Source organism: Zea mays, chromosome 1, assembly GCF_902167145.1.
Source record: "Zea mays cultivar B73 chromosome 1, Zm-B73-REFERENCE-NAM-5.0, whole genome shotgun sequence".
Lineage (NCBI taxonomy): Eukaryota > Viridiplantae > Streptophyta > Magnoliopsida > Poales > Poaceae > Zea > Zea mays.
In genome coordinates this window covers 142,210,770-142,216,790 of record NC_050096.1, presented here as the reverse complement: position 1 = coordinate 142,216,790, position 6,021 = coordinate 142,210,770, and positions in this window count along the sequence as shown.

Genomic DNA, 6,021 nt, shown 5'->3' with positions numbered 1-6,021 from the left:
CTGCTCGCTCGACTACCAACGCGGTGCTTACCACATGAGTCGTGCAAGAGATATACAGTAGTAGATCTTCAGCTGGTTGAGTTGACGTAGCTCGTCGCGGTGGCTTCAGTACTGGTGGTGTTGTCAAGAATTTCTTCAGTGCATCTAGAGCTTCCTGTGCCTCTGAAGTCCACTGAAACTTATCCACCTTCTTGAGTAGCTTGTAAAATGGTAACCTTTTTCCCCTAGCCTGGATATAAATCTGCTCAGAGCTGCCATACATCCAGTAAGTCGCTGAACCTTCTTTTGTGATCGAGGTGCTTCCATCTTCATGATAGCTTCAATCTTATCCGGATTAGCCTCAATTCCCCGGTGGCTGACAATAAACCCGAGTAATTTTCCTGCTGGTACCCCGAAAACACATTTTTCGGGATTAAGCTTCCATCTATACCGCCTCAGACTGTTGAAAACCAGCTGTAAGTCTTCGATGAAGTTTTCCGAATTCTCTGTTTTGATTACCACATCATCTACGTAGGCCTCCACACGCTTGCCCCAGTGATCGGCTAAGCACGTTTGAATGGCTCTCTGATAAGTCGCTCCAGCGTTTTTGAGGCCGAACGGCATGGAGGTATAACAGAAAGCACCAAACGGAGTGATGAACGCTGTTTTTTCCTCGTCTTCCTTCTCCAAACTAATCTGATGGTATCCGGAATAGCAATCCAAGAAAGACAGCACAGAACATCCAGCGGTGGAGTCCACCACCTGATCTATCCTTGGGAGCCCGAAGGGATCCTTCGGACAGTGTTTGTTGAGATCAGTATAGTCGACGCACATGCGCCAATCCACTTTATTCTTTTTGAGTACAAGAACAGGGTTGGCTAACCACTCGGGGTGTAACACCTCTCTAATAAATCCAGTCGCGACCAAGCGAGCTAACTCGGCGCGAATGGCCTCTCTCTTGTCGGGCGTGAAACGACGTAGCTTTTGCCGAATCGGCCTTGCCTGGGGATAGACCTTCAGTTTGTGCTCGGCCAGTTCTCTTGGGACTCCCGGCATATCCGCAGGTTGCCATGCAAATACATCTCGGTTATCTTGCAGAAACTGGACGAGCGCGCTTTCCTATTTGTCGTCCAGGCTGGAGCTGACGATGGCAGTCTTGCGTTCATCAGCGAACCCCAGGTTGATCCTCTTGGTTTCTTCAGTCGGCCGCATAGAGGTCGCGGCCTGAGCTTCGTTTGCCGGTACTGCAAGGTCCTCCTCAGGCTTAGAGTTCGCCTGTGTTGAAGAAACCGTCGACATCTTGGTGGTGAGGGCTGCTTGGATGGCCACTCGGAAACACTCTGCGGCGCCTTGGAAGTCGGCGCGCACAGTTATGATTCCTTGCGGTCCTCGCATCTTCAGTATCATGTATGTGTAATGTGGAATGGCCATGAATTTGGCCAATCCCGGCCTCCCGATGATGGTGTTGTACCCGCAGTCGAAGTTCGCCACTTCGAACCTCAGGAACTCGGTTCTGTAGTTCTCCGGAGTTCCGAAGGTGACAGGCATGTAGATGTGGCCCAGCGGGTATTCCCCTTCTGTCGGCACGATGCCGAAGAAAGGAGTGTCCGACTCGTGGAGCTCTTTGAGGTGAACTCCCAAGCCTTGGAGTGTCCGGGGGAAGGTGACGTTGATGCTGCTCCCCCCGTCCACTAGCACCTTCTTCACCCGGCTCTCTCGGATCACCGGATCGACGAGGAGCGGGTATTTGCCTGGATGGTCGAAGTTGAGCCATTGATCCTCCCGAGTGAAAGTGATCGGGTGCTCCGACCACCGGTATGGGGCGAGAGGACTGGTGGTCGCCACCAGTATCTGGCGGTCGTTGAGCTTTTGTTGTCTTTTGTTCTCCTACAACCCATGTCCGTCGAAGATGACGTTGACCTCCCTGTCAACGCGCGGGAAAGCTCCTCCTCTTCCCTCCTCCTGCTGATGGGGTTGTCGTGGTTCATCTGGTCCTCCCCTCGACGGAGGAGGAGGTAGAGGTTGGAAAGGTCGACCATGCCCGACGGAGTGCTTGAAGTCCCGGCAGTTACGAAGAGTGTGGAGCATGTCCTTGTGGTACGGGCACTGGGCGTCGAGGATGTCGTCCAGCGTGCGTTCGCCTCCACGAGGTCCTCCTCGGGCGCGAGAGGCAGGTGGTCCGGCGGCGTGCACTTCTTTGCGAGGCCTCTTCTCCCAGCGTTTGTCGGGTTGCTGGTTCGCGTCACGTCGTGGTGCTGCCGGTGCGGGCTTTGCTCCTCCGATGAGGTCCTCGGCTCGCTCGTCGGCGGTGATGTAGAGGTCGGCTTCCCGGAACAGCTCCTCGGAAGTAGTCGGCGCCTTCTGTAATATGGCTCGGACGAAAGCCGAGTCATTGGATCCTCGGTAGAAGTCCTCGATCACGGCCGCCTCCGTGACCTCGGGGATACGATTTCTCATGGTCTGGAACCTTTTGAGGTACGACCGGAGAGTTTCATCCCCCCGACGCTTGATGGATTTGAGATCCCACGGTGCGCCGGTTTGTCGGAGAGGGACTGGAAATTGGCGGTGAAGCGTCGACTGAAGTCGCCCCAGTCGTCGATGCAGTGTCGGGGTAGATGTCGCAGCCATTGCAGCGCGTCTTGCCCAAGGACAATGGGTAGGTACGCGGTCATCACGTCCTCGGACGCCCCGACAGCTCGAGCAGCGGTGGTGTAGACGGCTAGCCAGCCCCCTGGATCCTGCTTAGGTTCATATTTGTCGACATTGGATACCTTGAAGTTGGGAGGCCATTGGATGGCTCTGAGGCGCGGAGTAAGAGCAGACACTCCGCATGTGTCCTCCTGTCGTCGGGGATGATGTCTGTCCCGGGGAGGGGAGTAGTTATTGTGGTTCCTCGACCGTCCCCGGGTAGTACCGCCAGTTGAGGTCGTTGCCGACTCAGTTCTGGTGGCCTGGCTCCGAGCTGGGATGCCATGATCCCTGTCGTACTCCTCCCGGCGGCGGATCTCGTTCTCATGCCGCCGTTCACGCGAAGCATTGATGGAGCTTCGCGCGTCTCAGCGACTGTTGATGGCGTGTCGTAGATCATTCGGCGGGTGAGCAAGCGGTAGAAGATGGTTGGCCGTCTGGGTGAACAGTCGTCGGTAGCCCTCGGCGTCGGGAGTCCGAGGGAGTCCATCAGCTATTCGAGCTAGTACTCCTCCGACTTCGCTCGGCGTGTTCATGGCTCGGGCGAAGTCGGGGTTCAGGTTGCGCCCGAAGAATGGATTCTCCCGGCGTTGCCTTGCGTCTTGCTCGGCTTGTTCCTGAGCCCGGCGGCGATCACGTCGTCGGGAGTTCCTTCGTTCTCTGAAGACACGTTCCTCCGGAGTTTCTCCTATCTCCGAGACCTCGTCTCGCGAGACAGGCTGCTCTGGATCTCGTTCTCCGGCCGAGTGATGTCGTCGAACGTTCCTGCGCCGGTTCCTCCGTCGGCGGGATTCTCGTTGAGGCGGTTCTTCTCCGGGTGTGGTCGGCTCATCGTCGGAGACGGTAGGCGACTCCACTCTCTCGATGAAGAGGACGTCGGGGTAGAATGGTGCTGCTGTCGTGGCGACCTTCTTTCCGTTCTCCTTTGAGGGCGGAGGAACTGAAAGAACAACTTGCTTCCCCTTGGTCTCCTTCTTCCTTGCGATCTGTGTCCATTCTTTTGTCGGGGAAGTAGATAGTGGAGTTCTCCGGGTCAGCGGGCCCTCGGCCCCTGACTTTCCGGAGACGATCTTTTTCCGGTGGGCTGGAGGTTGCGCTTCTCCGACATTTTCGGAGTTTGTTGGAGGAGACTTCTTTTCCGGCAGATCCGCAATGCGGTGTAGAGTTCCCTCTTCATCTGCTACGGATGAGATTGTTCCGAAGCAGAATACGGATCCGGGACGGTGGGTGATCTTGCTGTGGAAGGTGACGGCCATTGAGCTAGCTTGGATCGTCGACACACCCCCTACCTGGCGCGCTAGCTGTCGGTGTTTTGGGTCCGACCGCACACTCGGGGTTGCCCCTCAAGGTGTTTTTAGGAGTAGGACGGTGTCGACGACTGTAGCAAAATGGTTCGTGCCAATTGCACGAGGGAAAGTGGACAAGGTTTACAGGTTCGGGCCGCTTAGAGATGTGTAACACCCTACGTCCTGATGAGTATGCTGAGTGAATGAGGTTACAAGAGAGCTCTCTGAATTGAGAATGCAGAGAGTCGAAGTGGGTGGCTAAGTAATAGGGTCGATCGATCTGAAGGGGTGCCCCCTAGGCCTTATATACTCGACCGTGGGGCAATACACGTGGATATGATAACGACGTGTAGATAAAAGATAGTGAACTGCTTGAGTTTATCTCCTTGTAGTTCTGCCGACTTATCCTCGCATGGCTCCGTTGCATGGAGGCTCCAGCGCGGGAAAGTCGGATCTCTGTTGTGGTCACTCGCTCGACGTTGTGGGCCGTCCGGGTTCGCACCAATCCGGCCTCATGTCGATCTGCTTTGTTGGTTGTCTCTCCCCAGGCCCACGAAAGAATGACCTTACGATTTATTGGGCCCTTGGGCCTTTCGTGAGGTCTTTTACTCTTTTAGTGGACCCGGGGGATATCTATCCCCCACAGCCCCCCGCTACCGGAGAAGCCCTCTTGATCTACGTAGCCGCAACCACTCAAGTGGTCAGCGCCGCGATCGTGGTCGAGAGATGAGAAGAAGGGCATGCATTGCTCGTCCAGAGGCCGGTCTACTTCATCAGTGAGGTACTGTCCGAGACCAAAATCTGCTACCCAAAAATTCAGAAGCTACTGTACGCGGTAATTCTGACGCGGTGAAAGTTGCGACACTACTTCGAGTCTCATCCGGTGACTGTGGTGTCATCCTTCACCCTGGGGGAGATCATCCAATGCCGAGAGGCCTCAGGTAGGATTGCAAAGTGGGCGATGGAGATCATGGGCGAGACAATCTCGTTCGCCCCTCGGAAGGCCATCAAGTCCCAAGTCTTGGCGGACTTCGTGGCTGAATGGGTCGACACCCAGCTTCCAGCAGCTCCGATCCAACCGGAACTCTGGACCATGTTTTTTTGACGGGTCACTGATGAAAATGGGAGCGGGTGCGGGCCTGCTCTTCATCTCACCCCTCGGGAAGCACCTCCGCTACGTGTTGCGCCTCCATTTCCCGGCATCCAACAACGTGGCCGAGTACGAGGCTCTGGTTAACGGGTTGTGCATTGCCATCGAGCTAGGGGTTCGGCGCCTCGACGCTCGTGGCGACTCGCAGCTTGTCATCGACCAAGTCATGAAGAACTCCCATTGTCGCGACCCGAAGATGGAAGCCTACTGCGACGAGGTTCGGCGCCTGGAAGACAAGTTCTACGGGCTCGAGCTCAACCACGTTGCTCGACGATACAACGAGACTGCGGACGAGCTGGCTAAAATAGCCTTGGGGCGGACGACGGTCCCCCCGGACGTCTTCTCCCGAGACCTACATCAACCCTCAGTCAAGACCGACGACACGCCCGAGCCCGAGAAGCCCTCGGCTCAGCCCGAGGCACCCTCGGCCCAGCCCGAGGCACCCTCGACCCCCGAGGGTGAGGCTCTGCGCGTCGAGGAAGAGCGGAATGGGGTCCCGCCTAATCAAAACTGGCAGACCCCGTACCTGCAATATCTCCACCGAGGAGAGCTACCCCTCGACAGAGCCGAAGCTCGGCGACTGGCGCGGCGCGCCAAGTCGTTCGTCTTACTGGGTGACGAGAAGGAGCTCTACCACCGCAGCCCCTCAGGCATCCTCCAGCGATGCATATCCATCACCGAAGGTCAGGAGCTATTGCAAGAAATACACTCGGGGGCTTGCGGTCATCACGCAGCGCCTCGAGCCCTCGTTGAAAATGCCTTCCGACAAGGTTTCTACTGGCCAACCGCGGTGGACGACGCACCTGCCAAGGGTGTCAATTCTACGCAAGGCAGACACACCTGCCCGCTCAGGCCCTGCAAACAATACCCATCACCAGGTCGTTTGCTGTGTGGGGTCTGGACCTCGTCGGTCCCTTG